Source organism: Etheostoma spectabile, chromosome 18, assembly GCF_008692095.1.
Source record: "Etheostoma spectabile isolate EspeVRDwgs_2016 chromosome 18, UIUC_Espe_1.0, whole genome shotgun sequence".
In the NCBI taxonomy this organism is placed as follows: Eukaryota; Metazoa; Chordata; class Actinopteri; order Perciformes; family Percidae; genus Etheostoma; species Etheostoma spectabile.
Window position 1 is genome coordinate 6971313 of NC_045750.1, and position 25358 is coordinate 6996670.

At 39.8% G+C, this 25358-nt stretch overlaps 1 protein-coding gene across 1 annotated transcript in view; it reads left to right on the top strand.

Moving 5' to 3' along the window:
* Positions 1-10925: 10925 nt before the first annotated feature.
* The window catches only part of sipa1l1 (signal-induced proliferation-associated 1 like 1), a 79909-nt gene continuing 65476 nt past the window's right edge, over positions 10926-25358 (top strand). Inside the window, 2 exon segments of the mRNA XM_032542419.1 lie at positions 10926-11206; positions 19225-19344. The gene's annotated coding sequence lies outside the window, so the exon portion shown is untranslated.

Here is a 25358-nt window from a genome sequence, read left to right on the forward strand (position 1 = left end):
AAAGTGTCACACAATTGTGATAGAATGCCCCTGCATGATAAAGATCTAGTATGCAAATCTTCAGTTGTAACATACACACTTCTAAAATTGATTAGGATGAGGAAATTGTAGTGGCACATTTATCACTATATCATATGGATAAATATGTCAGGCGAACGTATGTACTGTACGTACTTACAGAAAGTGGATATTAGGAATGTTTATGCTACTTCCTAATTTGACCACTAGATGACAGATTCACTCTGTTATTTTCTTTTGTATCCAAGCCCACTTTTAGAGTGAAAAGTGTCATGGTGAAAAATTTTATATTTACCTACAGTGTTTCATATATATAATATATACAACAATAAGCAGAACTGATACTTACCACAGAATCATGTATTTGCCATCTGGTGGTCACTTTTAAAGTGTAGACAGTTTTAGCGGCCTACAATCCTTTACATATAAATTTAATGTACGCAGAAAAATGGTTGTAATATAAATTGTCATGAGTTGTCAGTGATGGTCTTCTCAGTGAGAATTACGGGAAGAAAAGCTGCAAAGTTTTTGTCATCACCTCATCTGAGTTGTTAATGTTGTGAACTCATTAAAAGCTCTTTGGGTGAAATTAGCATAACGATGAATATGCATGCAGAACTGTTGTCTGCTTGACAGATATGACAGCTCAGTATCTCTCTCACAGCTGAGTGACACACAGACACACGTACAGAATAACAAGTCAACTTGCACGCTGACACATAGCACCCACGCACACACATGCACACACACACACACACATATATGTACTAAAAGATTGTGCACAGTGTTGTTATGAGAAGAAGCCCATCATCATCATCCTTTTCTGCAACACAATCCCACACCACATTACTCCAGGTCTTGCAGCTGTTTAACATTCGGCCATATGGTGTGTGTGTGTGTGTGTGTGTGTGTGTGTGTGTGTGTGTGTGTGTGTGTGTGTGTGTGTGTGTGTGTGTGTGTGTGTGTGTGTGCAGCGGTTGTGAGTATAAATGACTGAATGTTTGGGAGTTGGGGTGATAAAACTATCTGTGCGTGGTAAAGTGAGCGAGAAGGAGGAAGACATTCAAGCACTCTGATAAGGACAGGTAGAAAACAGAGGACAGTCCATTTATGTTCACACAAGCGAGAGAGAGCTGAATTCCCTTGACCCAAACACCATACAAGCTTGGATTTGTACAGTTCTGTGAACACTGAGGTTCCTTGGCCAGCTGGCAACACTCAGACTGGAAAATAAGGAGAAATACTTGTGACTATGACCGTAAATCCATTTTGTAAAAGTAACCTTGAGTGTAGGGAGACTAATGATTATTGTTTTTTAAGATTGAAATTGCCTAATAAACTTTTCTGTTTATTTAACAAACATTAATTGCAAGCACATTCACAATAAGTCACACATGGAATCATTTTAGCATGTTACTAGTCTGCGGACTAGCATGCTACTGACTATGTTTGGCCCTTACCATCCCGCCATTGTTACAGCTATATGTCGACTAGTCAATTGGCTCAATGGTGTTTTTTGCCTCCAACGTTGCCTTCCAGGCAGCTAACCCTGCCCATGACCCTGAACATAACCATTGCCACACTGCCTGGAAGGAGATGTTGGGGGCAAAAAATACCAAACATCAGTCAATTGGCCTCTTCGGTAGAGCTGGTTACATTTAGCCCACAAAGTTGTTTGAGGGGAAAAAGATAAAGTTTCCTTACTTCGGAAACAGAAACGGAAAATTCCAGTTTTACTTTGTCCTCTGCTGATTCTAACTTCTAACTACTAACTTCTGAATGGCTGTGCCTCAGTGGTAGAGTGGTCGCCTGCCAATCGGAAGGTTGGTGGTTGAATACCTGGATCTGCAGTCCCAATGTCCTTGGGCCAGACACTGAACCTCGAGTTGCCCCCGATGCTGCACCATCGGTGTGTAAAATGTATCAGTTTGTACCTGTCCTATGTAAAAGCGCTTTGAGTAGTGGTTGAGACTAGAAAAGTGCTATGTAAGAACAGTCCATTCTACCTTTAAAGTGTTTTTGTTTTTTCATCACTTGGGGGCAGAAGAACTTCACAACAATCTGTAAAACTCCCTAACTCTGACAAATGATTGCCTTATTTAGATGTTGTGGTAATATGACTCATTTGGAATCATATTTTGTACGTTCAATTTCTGCATTTATTTTTAGCTTTTGGTCTCCATAAACTCTGCATCTTAGTAGCTTTGAGATACCTGCTTTCTTCATTAACAAGGTGCCAATTTTGTCTGATGGACGGGTAGTGTACTGTCAGTTTACCTATGGGTTTCTTTGCTGAGAACAGCTGCCCACCACCGGACACAGAGTGGAGTTGCAGACCAAAACAAATAGCTAAAAGAGACTAAAAAAGCTCAATAGACCTGAAGAGGGCTGCAGACATGATGTTTCACAGTACACATAAAATCATGACTTCAATTTATTCTGTCTTCATAAGATTGTTTTCTAGTGATCGTGATTTGACAAACAATTCTGTCATCGCAATCGTTTGAAAATAATTACAGGCCATTTTGCACTTGTTCATGAAAACATCTTTTGTGAAGATGAATAATTGTGCTGTGTCAAGACAACATTATCTGTGACCACAGGAAAACAAAACATGAAAATAATAATAAACTGTTATAATGAATATGTAGCCTATAATTTGCTAATCAGGTGGATGACATCTCAACACAAGATTAGTCATATGTTTAACTGGCAAAAAATGCTCAGTGCCCAGATGTAAACAAAATAAAATGAAATTCTGAATGAACTGAGAGACCACATAATACATTTAGAGTCACAATCAGAACAATCAAGTGTTCACACTCACTATTACCACCTAAGTAAAAACTTCCTGCGAAGACCACCAGAGTCCCTCCACTCACCGAGTTCTAATCCTGAAATACCAGCTCGAGAGCTTTAATTAACTGCTGTAGCACTCTGCCAAACCAGATCCTGACACCCTCCCCTCCGCTCTGCACTTCCCAGTATTCTCGCCAATGCCTCCATTGCAAATGGAGCTGTAGCTTCATGTTCACATCGAGCCAGAAAATCAGTGGAGAAAATAGACTCTAAATCACACATTCAGATGTAGCAGTGTAGGTGGAAGGTTTCTTGGACAGCCAGATCTTACATTGAATCATTTTGTACTCGTTCTTCTATTGCCACTTGTGGTTGCACTGTGCTTTTTAAAAGCTACCTGTGTTCTCATGAACCACCTCCATCTATCCTCCTTAACAATATCTAAAAAACAAACTGAGTGGGAAGAGCTGTAGAAACATCTCCTTCCAAAAGAACAACAACAGAAACAGAGCTTTTGAGCACACTCTAAAATCATTGTTTTGGTTGTTTGGCCTTTCGAACATCTAATTCCATGATAACCAACACTACGCAATTTCTATCAGCTAATGAAGATGTCCTGTGATTTAAAAGCTACAGAACAGCTTTGAATTTGATTTGAGCTGTGATTGTTTTGTCGAAAGTAACCATGTTTGCATGACTCAAGCATGTGTTCATCTACTTTTAGTCACTGCCAAGGAAGACACGGGGCTTATCCAAAGCATTGTGAATTCTGTTTTTATTGGTGAATCACTTGCTCAACAACTTGTCACACAGATCAAGCTTTAATCCTGCCTCCTTCCTTTCAATCGCATTAGAAACACTGAGCATGTGCGTGTTTCAGCATTTGATCGCTTTCTAATAGTGCCATCATCCCAGAAGCTGGAGCTGGGCCCAAACAGCAAGGGGTGAACATCTACTGACATGCAAGAGATTGGTGGAGATTCACATCTGACTTGGATAGTACCTTCTCTTTTCTAACATCTATTTTTTCAACCTCAGCCCCCAAATCCCATCACAGTGTGTCCGTATCCAAGCCAACCATTGGCTCGCCTTTTCCCCTCCCATCCATACACATGAAGTTGGGAATCCAAACAGTGTCTCCTCAGGACAACCGATGCTATTTCTGTTTAGGAAATGTACAATGAGAGTGTACACGTGTGTGTGTGGGGGTGTAGGGGGGGGGGGACTGAAAGGCAGCAGCAGAGTGTGTGTTCATACATACAGATAGGTAGGTGTGTGTGTATGTATGTGTGTGTGTGTGTGTGTGTGTGTGTGTGTGTGTGTGTGTGTGTGTGTGTGTGTGTGTGGTGTGTGTGTGTGTGTACATACCCTTATGTGCATGCTTACACGAGGTCCAACTGCAATGCACTTGTTCTTCTGCAGGGTGCTGTGATGTCATCCTCCCACCTCTCCACTGTGTTTTCACACCAGTGTGAGTCACACCGCTCCAGTTCTCTTTGTAGGGAGGTGTGTGTGTGTGTGTGTGTGTGTATGTGTGTGTGCATTGAGTGCCAAATGGGGGGGTATTTTGAACTTGAATTCTGTTTATACCTCTACTTTTTCAAACATATCTTAAAAGAGTTCTCTGTAAGTTCCTGCACTCAAAGGGAGGCAAGGATCATAGTGCAGTGCAGCTTTTGACAGACAGCTCGCATGATAATCCTTTGAGAAACCACCCATTCTCTGTAGCACTTGCAGAGATGGAGAACAATATATAAATACTAGGCTGATACTTGTATATTCATCTCTAGCAGTGCAATTTTGTGTAATATAAGTATCTTACTATACGTATTTAGTATGGAGTTTGCATGGAGCATTAACAATGACAATTTAAATTCTAATGGGCTAGACTTGTCTGAAAACTGAAATGGGAAGAACTGTGAAAAAAAGAGTTTGACAAAGTTGTTTGAGTCACAAAAGAAATAATCCAGCTACATTAAATGAACAAGAAAACAAATAACAAAACTGTTATTTGCATATTATGCTACTATTACCCGCTGCCAGACTCAAAGGGAGGGTGATAAAGGTACAAGATAAGAGGAAAGCCTGCCTTACTATTTTGCTTTTTATTTTTTTTACTTTAATTCAATAGACTCAATATGTTACTACCAGTACAATTGAAGCTGCCCCCAAAAAAATAAACACCCAGTCAATAATTCATTATTTACCCTTCCTTAGTCTTGTCTTTGCTGTGTTTGTTTAAGCAACTGGCATTCAACTTTGTGGACAAACCTTTAAGGCATGTTCAAATAAAACTGATTGCTTAGGGCTTGTGATGAAGTGGATTATTTGTGTAGCTTTAACTGCTTAAAATCAAGTACATATGAGCCACATGCCCCCGCTTCAGACTCTAACACATACACTGGAAAAACATACATAGCTGTTATGATAATGTGCCAACACTACAGAAGAATATTAGGGCCACATGTGAAAAATCCTTTTGAGTTCTGAGTTTAAAGTCAGAAATCTGACCTTGTTCACAGAATTCTGATTTTTCTTAGGCTACATTCACATTGCTACATGTTTGTTAAAAAAAAAAAAATCTTTTGCTACATTTCCACCTCGCATTCACTCTGGCGTTTCAGAGCCTCTAAACTGGAGAAATTCGACACCGACGCTGACGCCATCAGTCATGACGTCTCGTTCTCTGAGTCAAAGCTACTAACGTCACCATGGTAACTACCAGCAACAGGTGGAGTGTACATGCTGCCTCCTGTTGACCCAAGCACGCACATGCCCGGTATACGAGAATGTTCATGAGATGTGCTGTTTGGGCGTGATTGTTTAAACGGGGATTAGTTCTTCTGCTGTAGCTAAAAACACTTGTGTGTACGGAGATCACTTTTGATTCAAAACTCTGCTTAAAAACCAGAATGTAGCAGTGTCTCAGAATTCTGATTTTGAACTCAGAATTCTGACTTATTTCTCAGAACTCAAATACATTTTGGCCCTAATCCTCTTCCGTACGACCCCAACCAATCATCCGTCCATTCTCAAAAGTGCTTGTCCGGGTTAAAGTCATGATATCAACATAATAAATAATGTAATTTCCATCAGCCTCAGCTGTACTTTGTGTGTGGTGCTTATAAGCAAGTGTTAGCATGCTCACGCTCTCAACTAAGATGGTGTGCATGGTAAACATTACCTGCTAAACTAGTTAGCATGTTAACATTGCGATTGTGAGTATTTATTTGTATTTTACTTTATTAATCCCACAAGGGGAAACTACACTTTTCACTCTGTTGTTATTACACACACAGGCCTGAATTACACACACATGCTCAGGACCTACACATGCACTAATGGAGAGATGTCAGAGTGAGGGGGCTGCCCATGGAAAGGCGCCCCGAGTGGTTGGGGGTTTGGTGCCTTGCTCAAGAGCACCTTGGCAGTGCCCAGGAGGTGAACTGGCACCTCTCCAGCTACCAGTCCACCACCATACTTTGGTCCGTACGGGGACTTGAACCAGTAACCCTCCAGTTCCCAACCCAACTCCCTATGGACTGAGCTACTACCACCCCCAAGTATGGTAGCATGCTGAAGTTAGCATTCAGCTCAAAGCACAGCTGTATCTGAGTTCAGCCAGGTTCTAATTGGACTGTAACTGGTCTCTTTCTTGAGTCAGGTTGTTGTAACCATTGTCTAACACCCAGGACCATCTCCCTTTTTTCCACACAGAGTTGCTCTTTGTAACTGTGACTTATAAACAGCAAGCAAATAAAGAAACACTGTCAACCAGCAAACAATAAATGTTGCTGTTCTCCTCCTCTCTGTCTTAAAATATTTGCCAATCATTCAGCCTGGTGAATTAATTCCACCAGTTTACTCTCACAATAACAATGTGCAACAAAACACTAATTGGACACACACTCCAATCAAGACACAGTGGTCTCCACTTATGAAAAACAAGCGCATCAAATTCTATCTATTTTAGGAGCACACTGTCTGCATAATGCCCCTTAGTAATGAGGACAAAAGAGCCAGTGTGTGTGAAAACAACTTGTCGCCGTTCTTCATGTCAATCTCTATTAGTGGAGGAGCGCCGCTTGAGTGGAACTTTGTAAATGGGGCCCATTCTTTTCATTCCTCTGCTTCGAGGGGCAACAGAGACAGGAATTCCATCGCTCTCCCTCTGTGGGTTACTGTGGTCATGTATCCTTTAGGTGGCCGCCCCATGTCTGACTTCACAACTTGACATCTTAATATATCTCAGACAGTCACCATCAGATATGATAGCACAACGTTTGATGCTGTGATCTAAAGGGAATGCTAGGGGTCAAAGACTGAGCTTTAAAAACTCCCTCATTAAGATGTCTTCTTTCACCACACATCAGTCTATTATACGGCCCAGAGAGAACATGAAAGATAATAGTGAAGGAAGTACAGACCAAGATGCTGCAAGTGCAAACACATGCTCCGGAAACTCATGGAATGAAAGGCCTCCAATGCTACCAAGTGGGAACGGCAACGTTATCTGTTGTTTTGTACCACATTATTACTACAAAACTAAACCTAGGCAAGGCAAGCCAAAGCAGCTTTATTTGTATAGCACATTTCACCAACAGGGCAATTTAAAGTGCTTTACACAAAATCAGATAAAACACAAGTATCCTCAAAAATACTTGAGACTACCTTCACACTAATTAGTCAATTTTAGTACTACCTTTCGTGATCACCCTCAGTGTCACCACCATTCACAACCCTAAGCACGCTTTAGTATGTATTGTGTTATATTAGAAAATTATATTCAATATAATACCTATATTCAATAAAAAAATTAAGTAGAAAAAACATTTGATGTTTGAGCGTAGGGTTGAGGAACATTGTTGGCCCCACAATGCAAAGCACAAAGGAAATGGAGGAGCTACACACAGTATCAAAACATTAAAAACAATTTGGTGAACAGCTCCAGGAAGATTGTGGGGAAAAAAGACAAAGAAATAAACAACAAAGAAATAAGCATTACATCCTTGGGGGAACATTTAGATTTGTCTTTTTTAATGTTTAATTGGCCGTGTTATTTGAAAAGTCACAGTTGTATGGTATATCAGGACAATTAGTATGTAGCAAAAATTCAGTGTCTACAATTAATATGTAGTATGGAATTGGGACACACTGATTGTTTTATTGTATACTAACAAAATCAACATGAGACAGTACAATTTCTAGTACATACTGTGGATAATAATGTATGGAACTGGAACAAAGCGTATGGCTTGATAAGACCAAATTCAAACTACTTACAAATTGTAACCATATTTTGTGAACGCAGTACTGTACATTCACACTGAAAAAGTGACTTTTGAATGTCCCGCAATACACAATGCAAGTGGAAGCTATTTTCTATTGTTGTGTTTTCATATATGTATCAAGGGGTTGATTTCCAAAGTTGTTTATTTTATAATTTCCCATTGAAAACCGAAAAGTACAGTTCTTTGTAGTGCACAACTTAATATAAAAATGTAAAAATATATACTATAAAGATTAAGTACTGAGACACTGACATTAAGCTGATGAGAGTATCTAAAATACTAATATTTTTAATGTTATTATAATATTCGACATTTCCATTATCAGTATTGGATAGATACCCTGCATCAACAGATACCTTAGGTTGAGGTATCAGAATCGACATTTGGAGAAAAAAAGTTGGATTGGTGCTTCTCTAAAGATAAGTCCTATTTACAGTATCTACATTACTGTGTAACACTTTAGTTGGTTGAATAAAATAGGGATTTAGCTATGTTTTTCCCCTTCAGACAGCTAATTCAAGTGTACACTCTCACCACAAACAAGGAAGGTCACACACACACACACACACACACACAAACACACACACACACATAATGCGTCTCACTATCTTTGTGGGGACCCATCCGCGACATAATGCAGACCCTAGCCCCTTACCCTAACCCAAACCATTTCAACTAAATGCCTAACCCTAACCCTTACCCTCACCCTAACCATAACCTAATTCTAACTCTAATCCTAAAACACACACACACACACACACACACACACACACACACACACACACACACACACACACACGTTTCTCTGCAGCAGACAATTTTGAGAGGCTGCACAGCCTGCTTCTCAAAATATTCTTTTTTTAAGAATAGTGGATCAATGTATCATTTATCTTTTAATTTAAAAATGTAGTTTGAGTTTAGGGTGTTTAGAAATATCGTATTACATTGTTTTTGTAAAGGAAACAGATTAAAGGAGATGCAGGACACTTCTCAGGCCATACAAACCTCATAATTTCTCAAAAAGTGTTCTCAAGTTGTCACTATTTTCTGCTGCCCAAGTAACTGCCTCATTATTTTGTTGGCGTGACAAACAGTAAGTTATTTATCGTTGGCGATCTGTCTTCTCTATGCTTTAATCCATTCTGAATTGCATTCTGTGCCTTACCCAATTAGACTATTTGAGGTAATCCTGGGGGAGCAGTTCTTCACCAGAGAACAATACAAACCGCCCACACTAATATCCGCCCCACGACAGAATGGGGTGGGTAGTGTGAGGACCCACATAGCTACAGGAATAGAGAGGGTTTTAATGACAGTAATCTCTTTTCCTTTGTCTTTATTAGATTATGTAATTCTGGATGACATTTTAGACAAATGGGTGCATAGATGGAAAGTGGAAATGAAAGGAAGGCAGAGGTAAATGTAAAGAAAATGAGTAAATGAAGATGAGAATATGAAGTACTGTCCCCGGAACCAGAATTAATAATTATAGAGAAGAAAAGACAGACAGACTTTGCGGACAGAGAATACAGAGAATAAGGTTACAACTAGTCAGAGGTGGTTATGTAGGAAATACAGATGAATTCCTGTGTCTCCCATACTATTCACCCACTCCTTATGTTGGTACCTGCTGAGCTGCTTTAATCAGGGCAGTGTTCTTTCTCTTATCTAATCAAAATTGTATGCTGAAATAATTAATGCAGCCTAGGTGAGCAAAGCAAGCAGGCGGAATTTGCAAAGCTGGGCTTACAGCATTGAAGTTATCAGTTTTTGCACTAAATGCGTCATTGTTGCTGTCTATATAGCCTATATTCATTTCATTAAAACTTTGAGCTGTTTGCGATATTTACAATCTGGTGGGTCTTTCAAAATCAGAGGCGATAAAAGATAAACTTTTTCCAAGGGTTATCAAATTATCAGAAGTGGGGAATAAATAAGTTGCCTACATTTACTCAAGCAGGCAACTGAAGTCAAAGTCTGCTTATATGTCTTGAGGAGCACTCATCAGCACAATGGGGTGATATAAATCACTGTGTAAAGCAGTATTTTTTAAGCTGCTCTAATGAATATCTTGATGTTTACAATGGATCAAATGAATGTGAAAAGTCTGAAAAATATTTATGGAGCTATTTATTGTCTTTCAGCTAACATAAAAGTCATGACTTTTAGAATCCAGAATGTTACTATTTTGATTCAGATAACTGCTCTCATAAGCTACTGCATACACAGCACCAAATGGCAGTGAAAGTTACCAAGTGCGGGTAAAAAAAAGTCAAACATCTAGCAGGTTAAGCCAGTTCTTGCAAAGTTGGTGGCCTACAACAGGCCTAAAAGGAGAGTGAATATTGGACTTATTGGACATATTTTCTTTGTCAAACAATAGTTTCAAAGGTCAAAAATGAACCTTGAAGCTTAATAATGGATCAATCTAAACAAGCTACACGAGGTGAAACACAGTATAGGCCTACTTGTGGCTCATTATGATGTCATAATTGAATCACCTTCATCTTATTGCCAGAATACCTGGTATCAAACAATCCAAGTGGTTGCCCAGTCATTTTACTACAAGCCTGCTGGATGCAAACTGGTGCAATACCAGCTACCGGAGTTTAACCATCAACACCCATACCTAACCCCACAAACACCAGTTGCTTAAGGAGGGAAAACGTTGCAAAAAAAGCCCATCCGATTCTGTTGCCAGAGCAACGCTCTTCCTCTCTCTCCCATCCTTTCACCAGCAATCTGCCCGCCTGTGCATTTTGTTAAACTCTCGCGAGACCGCACAGTCCAGAAGTCCGACTGCTCTGATTCGTATCGCGAGTACAGAGCCCAGAGGAGTTGAGAGGCGGTGACCTCATCGTCGTCGCGAGGCGGAGCGAACCGCTGCAACTTTAGATGAACTTCTGATTTGAACAAACCGAGAGGCGGTCGGCGGAGTGCACGACAACAACAGACGCGAAAGGTGAACAGATACGAAGTATTTACAGCCTGTTCGTTTTTATCTTTACCGGCCGTGACGGTGTGTGTACGCCGGTGACTGGCCAACGAGAGCGTTATTTTTCCTCTCTTAAACGCCGACAAGGTGGAAATTAATAAAGGTGAGTGCGCTCTCTCCTCCGTTGGTCTTCCCACTGACACAAGCGATATCAACACTGTTAGTTTTTAGTCAAGTTGTTCATGGTTTATTTGTTATCTGTGCATTTCGACATTTGAGTAAACGTGCATGCGGTCCATACCAAGATTTCACGCAACGCTTCGGAGGGAAAACTACACTAAAAAGTTTATCTAGCAGGCGGATAATGTCAGTAACGCTACGCTGTGGTGTGTCACGGCTCATGCACCGCCTTATTTTCTAGCTGACTGCATTACCTTTATTTCAGCGTGCTCTCATATCAACAATGTCGTTAGCGTAACATTTAAATATTTCTGGCCACCATTCAGTTCAGTCATTCATGTCTCTCCAGACAATCTACAGTTTAAAAGGTAGACACCGTGGCTCTTAAAGAAACAGGAACCCCATCAAAATGACGATCAGATAAATGTAATTGTTGTTTGGTTAAGTTCCTGCCTGACTGTTGTGTAATTGGGATGGCTGGCAGCAGTTGCTATTGCGGGTTTCCTGTCCATATCAACCTCGCTGACCATCTTTTTACTTGTGGACACAACCGTTACCAGAGAAATACCTGTCGAACTTCCCAAGCACCTCTTTCTCTCTGAAGCTCTTCGTGCAAAGTCATGATTGTGCAGTGCAATTTGTTGTCACGCATTGCTGTCGTTTGCATGGGTTGTCTGTTTGGACATTTACTGTGCTTCACCAAATCTCTGAAAGGTGTGGATGCACATAGAAATCCTTCAGTGAAGTGCGACGTGTGTTGTTGTTGTTGTTTTTTTTGCAGGGAAAGTTGATTTGCTTCTCCGAAAACCAGAATTCAAGCTTATGAAAATGTTATTAATCATGCATAATCTGGTACTGAAGGAAACATTGCAGACCTAGGAATTTGCAGGAAATCACATATCAAGTTGAAGCATAATTTCTATCCAGTGCTCTGTCAAAACCTCATTAATCAAAATGGCCGTCTGTGTTGTCTAGTCAGATATGAATAGTGATATAACAGTGCTACATTTAAGTGATGAAGGTGCCATCAAGGCTTCAAACACAAAATGAACAAACTCAATTCTTCAAATTAGTGCTGTCAAATGATTAAAATATATTTGTTTGTAATTAATCACATTAATGTCATAGTTAACTCACAATTAATCACACATTTTTATCAATTCCATTTTAATTTTCTAATTTTAATGCTCTTATCAACATGGAAATGTGGATTGGCTTGCTTTGTGCAAATGTTTTTTTTTTTTTTTTTAATTTATTTTATTGAAAGCATCATTGGCATGTAGCCTACAGTAGTGTTCAATTTCACACTAACATTCTCATTTGGAGCCAATAATCTCTCACACAATGTAACACTGTCCATCCAGAGTGATAGAGTAAGACAACTCTCTCTATGACTCTGTGTCCATCAATAATAGGGTGGAGAAAAAAAATACTTTGAGGGGGAGGGGGGAAATTAGCATCAGCTGTGTGCTTGGCCATCAGGTGGTATTTCAGACTGGACGTGCTGCGATGATAGCTCAGTTCACAACGACCAAACACACAGATCACTTTGGTCTTGTTAGTGGAACATTTGCCAACTTTTAAAAAGGAAACTTTCCATTCAGAATCTTATTGGCATCCGTTTCGGCGTCTCGCGCTCGACATCCACTCAAAACGTAACGCTACTACTCGTTGGCCACCTTGCAAAAAGTGTGTGCAACATGCCGCTTGTTTTGTTTCTGGTCTGGCTAGATCCGGTGTGGTGTTGTACTTTTTGTAACGTTACTAGTTGTTGGAAAAGCATGTGAGAGAAACTACAAAGTTTGCTAAGCCAAAAAGAAGATTAATCTCTTGATAAAAAAACTTACGCTTTAAAATGGGTTTGCGTTAACGCTGTTAATAAAGACTTTAACTGACAGCACCACTACAAATATAACTCAATATAGTCCGAGCACTCATTCAAGTTAGCTTGTATGCAAGTTTGTTAGTCCATGTGTCTGAGATCTTCTCTCCCTAATGACACCCTGAGAGGAATTCTTGTTGTAAGTGCCCCCCCCTAGTAGCTGCTCTGTCTTGTGTTATTGCTGCGATCTCAACCTGTGTAGTCTGTCCCTAGGCTACCAGCTTCAGCCTCCCGGGGGGCTGACATACACCCATAGAAACACACTGCTTCCTCCTTTGACAAGTCCTAAATGGGCACGTCAAAGAGCTCTCATCTCCATTCATCGGGTGGCCGGGATGGGTCAGATTCTCAACTTGAAGCAGCATTAGAGATATATTCTCTCCGAGACAGCATTTCAACTGCTTTGTCTGCTTTGCTTTGGCTACTGCAGCCCCTGTGTTGGAGCCCCCAAGACTCTCATTTGTTAGCAGTTGAACATCTCAAGCCGTCAGCGCCTTCTTGTCTGTGCCTGTGAATGCTGCGGCTGAGCAGATCTGGAGGCTGTGTTGCATTTACAATATTACGTAGGCAATTGAAATTTTGTGTAGGTGGCGGCGCACATGTTCTGTGACACATGTAGCCGCCAAATTAAAGGGGAGGTGGGAGAAAAGAAAAAAGAAAGGGAAAATAAAAATGTCAGGGTTGCTGTTGGGGAGCTAAAAGATTATGAAAGGGCTTTTGAGATGGAGAGCAGCTGAAACATCTCTCTAGGTGTCCCTGGATTAAGCAGCTGGATTTAGCTAAAAAATCTTACTTCGAAAGGGCTTCAACCCTCTCCAGCGTAGGCACAGTAGGGGCTCTTATTGGTTAGTTTCAAATGAAAATTGGCCCAGGGCCTTTGTTTTTGCTTGCAAGCAAAGTCTTTAGCTTTATATTTGTATAAAATGCCCTTTGATCGAGATGTGGTCACTCATTCAAAAAAAAAATCCTCTAATGTGTAGCCTAGGCCTATCTGGAACAGGCAAGGCGTTTGGCAGTGTACACAAAGACAAATCTGGCAATTGCGAAGTCAGGAAAAAGCGTCTCATAGCCGGCCAGCTTGCACTGTCTACATGCAATTCATTGCGCTGACAGGAGCTAATAATGGGGTTTTACCTGTTTACGATCTCCCTCACTATCCTCACTATGCCCCCCTCCCTTACCCGGCTACTTTCTTCCATCTCTGCCTCGTCCTCCCCTTCTGTCTCACTTCTGTCGCTATTTCTTTACTCTCCACCTCCTGCGATTCCCCCCTGGCTGCTCCCATCACTGCCATTGCCTTTCTCTCTCGTCCTGCTTCCTTCCTGTTGTGGAAAGCATGTCAGGACCAACATTCTCATCATTATTGTCCCTCACCTTATCTATCCTTCTCTCTTGTCCCCATTCCCCCTCCCTCTCTGTGGACTTCATTTCTTCTTTTCTCTGTGTTTCTCTCCCTCCCCTTCTTCTCTGTCTCTCTGCATGCTGAAGATTGGAATGTGAGTTCTCTGCGTTTAAGGTCTTGGGGTGGGTTGTCTCTTGAGAAATACCAGAACAAGAAATACTCGTTAACAGTGAATAGATCACATTGCAGGGCAGAATAATTTAATAAAACTACTAGGACCTGGCTGTGTTAGATTTTTAAGGTGGCCTTCTTGCTCAAATACTGTGCAGATTTTGACCTTAACCTGAATTTAATAACAAGAGATTTGTGTTAAATGCATCTCTTCCAACTACAACAGCATCCCCCTTTCACTCTGGGATGGCTCTAGGGTGCCAGCTAATTAGCATGGACTATTATAAGCATAATTCACATTATTTGTCAGGTCTGACAGGAGACAGTACACAGGAAGAAATGGTCTGATGTTGGAAGGGAGAGTCATGAGAACCACTGTTATGGATGAACTAGTGTCCCTCTCAAGTAGGCATGGGCTGGTATACAATTCTGAAGACCTGATATCCTTCAGCAAAAATATCACGGTTTTATGATATTGCAATTACAGCTTTAAAATGTATTTTTTTGTTAAATGTGTATAAAAAACTATTTTAGTTTTTCTCTCCATTGAACCCAATGTATTTTATTTTTAACCTGTACAGCATTGCTGAAAAGCTTAGGTCTTTGTGCTCCCTGAAACTTTTTTGAAGTGCCAGTCAGCATATTGTTTTCACGTAACAAATGACCCTTGCAGTGTTTTCTCTGATATGTGAAATTATGTCTTTTGATCCATGGTAGTTTCCAGAGGATACATTGGGGACCCTGTTGAGGCTTTCAGTTGGCAGTGTCAGGGCCTTTGTCATTGCAGCCAGAGAAGGAAAAAGAGGGCATTAGAATAAACAAGCTAATTTCGCCATTGCACCTGACGTGGGGGGATTTAAAAGCTAAATCTTTCCTGGCATTGGATCCATTTCTTTTTCTCCATTTTCTCCTCTCTGTCTGGTGAAATAACTTCTTAATTAGGGCTGGAAAAGTGGATTATAGCACATGAAAGCAGCACGGATCATCTAAAACCCCCCCCAGATTTCAGTTGTGACAGATGAGCAAAAAATCTATAAAAACATCATGAAACAATGAATAGGCAGGCTAATCGGAGAGGGGGGGGGGGGCGAAAGGGGAGAGAGAAAGAGAGAGGCATTACAAGCCAGGGTGGATAGTTAACACCAGCTAAAACTTACATTGTAATCTCAATTGTATCGAAATCGCTATCAAAGCCTATTAAGGACATAACAATTCCAATGTTGTTATGTCCTTTAATAGGCTTTGATAGCAATTTTGATCTGCTCAAGCACAGCAGGCTGATAAAGCTAAACCTTTGAAGATGACTTTTTGAAAAAGGCTGAACCCAAGTTACCCAAGTCTAGTGGAGTATTTCATTACATCTAGAGTATTTCATCCTGCCAACTGTTACCTTCATGTGGCCTTAGGGCCCTTTTAGCCTCATGCATTGATCCAAAATGTACCAGTGTTTTGAGATTGATTTGAATGGTTCAACACACATTCCAGCCGGCTTTGTGACTCTGCTCCCGCTCACAGATTTAATGTAAGTATGATACTGCTCAGCTTTGGGTAAACAACACGTATTAACTCGTAATAAATATTGGAATACCATGCTATTGAATAATTGTAGGATTGTTGTAACCTTGTTCCTCTAGCCCTCTAAGACGAAGTGTACGTTGTTGGGGTAACTTTATTTTTCATAGGTACTTCACAGAAATGTGAGTATGATTCTGTGATTTAGTTGTGATCTGTTATAAATGGTTTGCAAAACTGAGAGAACAGTCACAACGTGGCAACTGTCTGGTTTGAAAAGTCAAGTGCAGGTGGAACATGTGTTCATTAATCTGCATCATAAATGGATTTGTGTGTGAAATGGATGATGGTCTCAGAATGTTTTCCTGTCTTCGACACCATGACTGTGCAGAGGAACTGTAAATTTTATCCCCAAACATGTATCGTAACATTGCCGAAATTCCCACCAACTGCCCTGCCATCTGTTGTCAAGCAGACCGAGCTCTCACATTTCTGTCTTGCTGAATGACTAAAAGGATGTTGCTACTGTTTGCTGCCTGGGCTGGTATTACTGATGGAAGTGCTTTTCTGACCCTGTTGGATTTGTTAATTGTTGCTGTCTCTCCGGTACTATTTGGGGGAAATTAGTTTGAGTGTGTGGAGCTGCAACCTGAAATTTATGCAAGCTATTTGTCAGATAATAACATAGCTATTTCAACACTCAATAGTTGAGTTGTGTTTCCTTTCAACTGTCACGTGAATTTTAAGCAAACAATTGAAATGTTGCAAAAAAAATTTCCATTTCCATCAACTCGTCTGGAGTGAACTAGGCTACAGCGTAGTTTTGTCATAAGTTGAAGCTCTAGTTGACGCAGGGCTATAATTCTAACGGAGTTGAAAAATCGTGTTTTCTAGCCGGAAACAATACATGTCTCCCTGGCTATCTAATAACATTAAGAGAAGTCCTTGGTTTAATTGAGCAAGTTTAAATCGTTCTTTCGTGTCTGTGCATCAAAATAGGTAAATGGAAAAACGCCAGATGTGATAAGGCTGTGATTTGATTGTTGTCAATCTGGAACCAGAATTTCTCGTACAATTTCAACAGCAATCATGTTCAAGTTTAACAGTAATGCCCTCCAGTCGGCAAAGCTCCAGCCAGCATCTTTCAAGAAACCAAGTGAAGAATAATTATCTGAGATATAGCCTAAAAGTTCTCATTTTATGCTTTTTGGATTTTTCCCTTTCCTTTTATTGTGTTATATACCTTTTTTGTGCATGTAATAGGTTTACAAAATGAAAAAGCCCTAAGTCCCCCCCCAAAGGGACTTACCATCTCCAACAGAAAACCCTGTTCACAAACTGCTCCAAACAGCTCTGTTGTAGTCCAGCCGTTTCTTCCGTGACTAACATGCGTCCCTTTGTAACACAAGTTATAATGCTCGCCTAGCTGCTAGCGTGGCACGCCCTTATAGTCTGCTTCTGACTGGCTAGTAGTCTTAACCTTGGTACTGCCAATATGCGACTCCAAACAAAGATGGAACAGAAGTGTGATGCGTCACTCTGTAGCTAAAACAGCTTTTTTTTCCTATTTAAATGAAGCAATGTAAACCTATTCTGATATAACCTCTAAATATGAATATGAACCTGAAAATGAGCGTAATTCTGACCACTCTAAAGCACTTTTATTATGTAATAGGTTATATCTGCAGAAGCTTTATAATTGGAAGTTTTAGCCTTTAAAGCCTCGTTCAGGCGGATTTAAAAGGCCCTCTGTTTTTTGGCTTGCTTGTTGACCTTTCCTTTAATGATTAGTGGACCTTCAACGGAAATATTTTAAGTCTAGGCCAACTAGTCACTTGTTCTTTGCATTGTATTTTTGAGGCTCTTGAGCTTTTTTATCAACTCTGCATGCAAACAGAGTTCTATGGGGTGCAATTAAAGATTTTGTTGACGTGAAAAGAAATCCATTTACACAAAGAAATTTAAAAAAGAAGCCACACCCACCGGCTCATCCAATATAATGTTTCAATTTCAGCGGCTTTTTAGCATTATATCTAGGCTCCAAACTGTGTTTGGCTAACTATATGTTAAAAGGCTACTCATACTCTGCAAGCCTGCTGGTGATGCTCAGAATATCCTGGAAAAGTAGTTATTAATCACTGGCCAGTATTATAATTGTACACTGGCTAACACGCTGTCCAGAACAATCCAGTTACCAGGCAAGGAGCATTGCTAATTTTGTTATCACCCATATGCCCCTGGAACATTTTGGTTTGAATCCAAGCAATCTGATGGCACGATACATCCACTATATTTGATGAATAACTCGGATGCACACTGCAAAATAAGAGCATGGTCAATTGTATTACATAATGCACACAGTTCAGTTTGGGAAAAAGAACATCCCTGTCTTCTGCATGCACGGACGACTCTGACTGTGATTGATGAATGCAGCAAACTGACTGGCTTTGGTTTCATGTTCCAAGGGCTCGGCCAGAACATGAAAAAACTAGTGCACCTGACTCCTGGAATGAGTTACAGCACTTCCTTAAAATCAACTCACTTGCCTTTTGGACACTTTACAAATCTGGTTTTAAACCACCAAACTTCTACTTGTAACTGCTTTACATAACTTTTGCATCCATTCCTAATTATCCTAATTTATTTACCAATTTAGTTTTTGTTTCAGTGTCTTTTTATTATTCTTATGATGGTGTTGCTTCTTTTCTGTTTGGTTTTGGTAATCGAGTCGATGACACTGTAAATGAGGGCTTCCCCTCAGTGATCTATAAATATAGGTTTAATGAAAAAACTCTGATACATGTTTTGCTTCTGTAACCTTTGCTACAGTATATGAGTATTAAAATATATATATATATATATATTTTAATACTCATATACTGCATACTGTAGCATATTATATATATATATAATATATATATATATATATAATATATATATTATATATATGGTAAGGTATTAGGCTGTTTTGTCTTCACCATCATAACTCGCCAAATGTACTGTATAAACACATACACAGGGTTAATATATCTGTAGTTTGTAAAATATGCCTTTTTGTTAACAAATTCCTGCTTTTTTTCATATTCTGCTGTAGGGAAACCTCTTCTGACAACACACACACACACAGGATTAAAGGAAGACCTATCCTGGTCATTGTTCATCACAGCTGGATGGAGTCGCCTCTCTGATCTGAAGGAATCCCTTACTATTTGAGGTTGGGAAAGCTGTCCTCTGTTGGCAGTAACTTTTCTTTTTTGATTAAATAATTGTGCAGTGTATAAAACTATCAGCAAGTTTTGAAGAAGAATATAAGGGATGCTGTCTTCTGTGTCGTACCACACATGGCAGATTGCTACAGTGTGAAAACGTGGTTCACAGAGAAAATTTAGCTTTAAAGTCAACAGGCTTTTGAGTTGTCTTTCTGTCCTTGAAATTGATTCATTAAGTGTGCTGTAATCGACAGTCTCTGTGATGTCCCTGTCAGTTTGAGTTCTCTTCCTTGCCTATAATGCCACACTGAGCCACAGCAAATCAAACAGATCTCTCTTGTGGCCATGTTGATGTTTCTGGTAATGCGGCTGCCTGGAAGGGGTTATGTTCAGATCATTGGAACACACATTTCTAGCAGATGTTGGTTAGTACTCAAGCTTTCTGACTTTAAAATGTCAGTTATGAAAAGAAAATCTGTCAAAAAGCTCATAAGTGGACAATTTTAAAAGAAAGAGATTTTTTTTTTAAACAAAGTGTCAGGCGGTCAACTCTCTAACTTAGTTTAAAATCTCAATATGTATGACTTAATAAGTAACAATCAAAGTTAAAGTTATTATTTATGAAGAGATTAACTGTCAAAAACTGCTAAGCTGCCTCATATGTATATATAGATATACTTTATATAGCCCAGCATTCAGTTAATATTTTCAGAGTGTATAGTAAAGGCTCCAGCCACCCTTGACAGAGTAGGCAGCAAATGGATATATGGATGTTTCTTGTTGAGCTCAGCCGTTGCTAGCTTGCTAACTGTGAATTGTGTGCCGGTTGTCTAGCAACTGCTTTTCTTTTTGAGGGATGGTGTTGGTTTTATGCTTGTTTGTACAAAGTTTTTATAGTAATATCTAGTTCAGTTCAAAGCATATCTACTATTTTGCTGATCACACACTGATATAAAAGCCTTGTACAAAATGGCATGGATCTGGGTTATAGAGTCCTAGAAGAAAACTTGCATTTGGTTAACAGTTGAAGGAAAAAGAAGCATATTCAGTGCATTTTCATAGATGACATTTCACTCAGAAAAGTTGAATAAGGCTCAAGCACTTGCACATTTGTGCCAAGGAGAAAAGAGCTCTGGTGGATCTGTGTAATGAAAGTCATCTTGCTTGGGTTTGTGGGTTCCAAGGAGGTCCTTGTGCCAGGGGAGGTGAACACATAAATCTGTACTGGCAGCAGCAGCTTTTGGCTGAACCCTTGATAGTCTTTCCTGCTTTGCAGATCCATGTACTGACACAAATCTAAAGAGATAATGCTGATAGTAATTCCTCACCGACACTCAGACATTTTGTAGTAATTATGTTTAGGACTAGACTAGAGCTGTGCAATATATCGATATTATGTTGATATTGTGATGTGAGACTTGATATTGTCTTAAATTTTGGATATAGTAATATCGTAATATGACATAAGTGGTGTCTTTTCCTGGTTTTAAAGGCTGTATTACAGTAAAGTGATGTAATTTTATTAACTTACCAGACTGTTGTAACTGTTATTTGCCTTTACTCACATTTTTTTAAAGCCCCAATAGTCAATACTACAAAATTGTTACGGTATCGATATATTTGGTCAAAATATCAAATATCAAAATGACTATTTGGTCAGAAATTGAATTTCTCCATATTGCGCAGCCCTAGACTGGACTACATTTTGTTATTTATTTTCATTTGAAAAATACTCGTCACAGTTCGGGCTTTATATTGCGTCTTTGTCTCACCAAAAGTTCAAAACTGAAAGGCATTTCATTTCCAATAACTTTTGTAGAAACTTGAACCGGTTAACGTTGGCATTTTGATTTGATAAATCACTTCAACTATTCATATATCAAATTGATTGTAGTTTCTGATGCATTTTCTGTTGATCACCAACTTGATTAATCCGCCAATTGATTCATCAGCTTATTCTGTTTCCATTTCCTATTCCACTGACAAAAACTAGACTAGAAGATCGGACCTGCTCAAGGACCTGCCGATGATTTTCTTTCAAACCAGAAACATTAGGTCACGATGCCCAGGCATACAACATCTGGCTCGCAGGCGGTGGAAGCAGAAACCAAGACAGGAAAGTGGCCTGTCATGATCTGTAGTGCTCACTGCAACCTCTCTGCTCCCTGGGCTCATCCAAGAAGGGGGAGTGTTTTGGCATGTAAGGTGATGGCCTTGAGAGCCAGAATCAAGTTTCCATTCTCGGGTTAATAGATTTCAGATTTATGGCTTCGTAAAGACCATATGTCTGGTAAAAATGCATCAGCCTTTTGCTAGGTACTAGAGTCTGACAGATTAAAGGAGTTTTATGGCCGATACAATACGAATATTTGGTTATTTAAAATTATAATTTGTTTTATTGTCACAACAAAACCGAGGAACGACAAAATATATTAAAGTTCTAATAAATAAAATGTATAAAAATACAAACGTATGATATGAAACTTAGGCCATTGAACAAAAACACACTAACAAAAAAAATAATCAGTGTTCAGTGCCAACAGGGACAGTGTATAGTGCCCTCTGGTGGACAAACTATGCAACGCCAACGCTCATAACATTGTTGACAGTCCGTTTTTATTGTTTAAATATTATAATAAATAATAAATCTGCCATTATAAATGCTGATACCGTTAGATCGTGAAATGCCTAATATCGGTCGATAATATTGGCCGGCCAATACGGTATATCAGTTGGGCTCTACTAGGTACATCCCATCATGCTTTTAGTTGGGTGTACAATGGCATGCTTTCTAATGTGTGAGAATGCTGTCTGTGCACAGTAGGGATAACCTCATTGTTTTCAACTTCATCTAAGCTCAACTTGCTGAAGAACAATGAAACCTGCTGTCACGCTACCAAAACTATGTGTGTGTGTCCTCATCATATTGGCACATCTCCAATATTTACTCAGGGCTGAACTGGTTAATGATTATTTGAACAATCAGGATTGGAAGTGTTGGGCTTCACACACTGGGGTATGTTGTTGCAGAGGAGCCAGCTCCAATAGGCTAGTCTAATTCATGCTTTCATTTCCAATCACAAAGGCCCCCTCAGTAAAGATGGCCTGTATTTTAGTGTGATATGATTTACTAAAATGGGGACATTTCATCTGAAGAAAGGGGAGAATGTAAGATGAGATTTATTTTGTGAATATTTAGTTAACATAACTTTTTTTAGGGTTACTCCAATAAGTCACATATTTCCATTAAATGTCCCATGACATGGTGCTCTTTGTATGCTTTTATATAGACCTTAGTGGTCCCCTAATACCGTATGTGAAGTCTCTTTCATATAGACCTTAGGGGTCCTCTAATACTGTATCTGAAGTCTCTTTTAAAGAGACCTTAGTGGTCCCCTAATACTGTATCTGAAGTCTCTTTTATATAGACCTTAGTGGTCCCCTCATACCGTATCTGAAGTCTCTTTTATATAGACCTTAGTGGTCCCCTAATGCTGTATCTGAAGTCTCTTTTATATATACCTTAGTGGTCCCCTAATGCTGTATCTGAAGTCTCTTTTATATAGACCTTAGTGGTCCCCTAATACCATATCTGAAGTCTCTTTCCCCAAATTAAGCCTTGGTGCAAAATTACAGCCACTAGAGCCAGTCCCTAGTTAGCTTTCTTTATTATGTGCCATTTCTAAGTCTGTAGCTTTTTGAGGAGGAAAGGGGGGGGCAAGGTGTAGGCTGGGGATGTGGCCTTGACCAACTGCCACATTTGAAAGCCATGATGTCTTTCTTATGGGTGGGCCAAATTCTCTGGGCAGGCAAAGCAGAGAAAGGGGAGGGATATGATGATGATGAGATGATGAAGCACATTTAGTTATGAGACCTACGCTTGGAGTGTCACGAAAAAGTGAAGTTACACAGTTGGAGCTGTCTCTGTGCTCTTACTCTATCCACGCCCCGAAAGTACTTGTATGTAATGCCGACGAGTTAATAGTTAACGCTAACAATACCTATGTTTTTTTGTCTTTTAGCTTAAAATGGTTATAGCTGAAACTTGTTGATTAGTCTATTAGTCAATCAACAGATGACTATTTTTGAGAACCAATTAATCATTTCAGATATTTCTTTGGCACAAATGTCAAACATTCTCTGGCTCCTGAAATGTGAACTTTAGCTGCTACCTGCAATCAACTAACTTGCTTTTTGTAAAATTTTGAAATGTGTTTTTAATCCTGCAAACTGCTACTTTTACTTGCTTGAATAGTTTTACTTTCTTTTTCATCCTTATTAAGCCAACTTATTTATCAAATAAATTTTCCAGTTCAGAAAGTTTTGTCTTTCTATTTTTCTTAGTATTTTTCTAATTTGACTCGATGACATTATGAATAAGGGTCGCTGGGAAATCATCTTCAAGTATTTTCTAAAGATTTGTTTTTGTCACAAAGCAAGTGATGTTAGAAAACCTCCCTGCTTGCCTCCTCCGGCACCTGTTTCCTCTGCACCTCCCCCTATCATCACAAACACAGACTGTTGACGCCTTGTTACCCAGTCACTCAAATTAAGCGGGCCGCTCCATTGCGTTGGAGGGCTTTAAATGGTCATCGGAGGCGATTTGCCACACAGAGCTTTGATCCATTCCAGTGGCATTCTGACAACTTCTAGCTAATGCCTGTGCTACGTCTCTTCAGCTGCAAGGAGGAAAGCTCAATCAGTGGTTTATGGATGTGAGACATGTGAGCTTAAGCAAGCGGCAGTTTTTCATTAAGAAACAACTGGTGCATGGGAGAGTTGACTGCCTAGCGGTTCTTTCTGATGACAACAGGCAAATTTACAAGTAAAGCATCTTCAACATGTGCCCACATAGCTGTTCGTAATGAAGTGACTGCCTGAAGTCGTTTAACATCTCATAAAGCACTTGAGAAAAACAGCCACAGTTGAGGAGAGGTTGGAATGAAGGGACTTTCTTCAGCCTGCCTCTCTTGTTTTCTATGTTTTATGGTCTCATCACATACTGGTTTGAAATAAATTGCCTTTTTTGTTGCAGTTATACTTTGCAGTCAGTGAGTTAGAGAACAGACCTTCTCAAAATAACTTTGAGGGGGTTCCTGTAGCTTCATGAATTCATATGTATCATGCGCCTGTGTGTAGGATTATATCACTGATTGTGAAAGGCCAGGTGTTGAGATTTAATGGATATCAGATGACTTGAATAGCATGATTGTAGTTGGACATCACAGCCTCTGACCAGGATGAAAGGAGTATCTAGAGGGTTGCAGCTCAAAGCGCCACCGGGTTCTCAATGCTTCCTGATATGAGATTCAGTAAGCTAATGTTGCCAGGCAACGGTTGCAATTCCACTTTTGGCAAGTATTGCTTAGTAACAATTTTTTTCTCTCCAAAAAGCAAAAGCAGAATCACTAGTGGCATGAATGATGGCTACAACTATGGACTTTAATCACCCGTTTTAGGGCTTGAAAGAACTGATGGCAGTATATGCCCCTCACAGACTATCTGTTTTATTTAGTTAAATGAATTAGAAAAACAAATTTGGGGGGAAAATTTTAACCCAATAAGCAGCTAGTCAATGCATTTCTATGCATGGGCTTTATCTTATTTTTTTTTAGTTTTCAAAAGCTGAATTCTCCACAAAAAAACCTTACATGTTATGTCAGAGCTGGAGCACTCTTGTCTCACAATGCACCTCTGCCTGCAAATGGCCAATGGTGCACTAGTGGGAGGCGGAGGAGGAGGAGAGGGGTAGTGTGAACAGGGCCTGCGGGGGTGGTGCTGCGTTATATAATATCAGATGAACCCAGCTGTGCTGTGTTGTTTAGCCCATGGGTGAAGTGGTGCCAGCCAAGCTGACTGAGTCCACCTGCGCTCATCAAAGTAGGTTCTGCATTAGGGTTAGCGCTGTACCCGACTCACAGTTTTGTCATTTGACTCTGGTATGACTTCTCAATATGAAAATTTGTCCCTTGGTTTCTTTTTTATCAAGTATCAAGCATTGCTTTATTTAACAGACAGA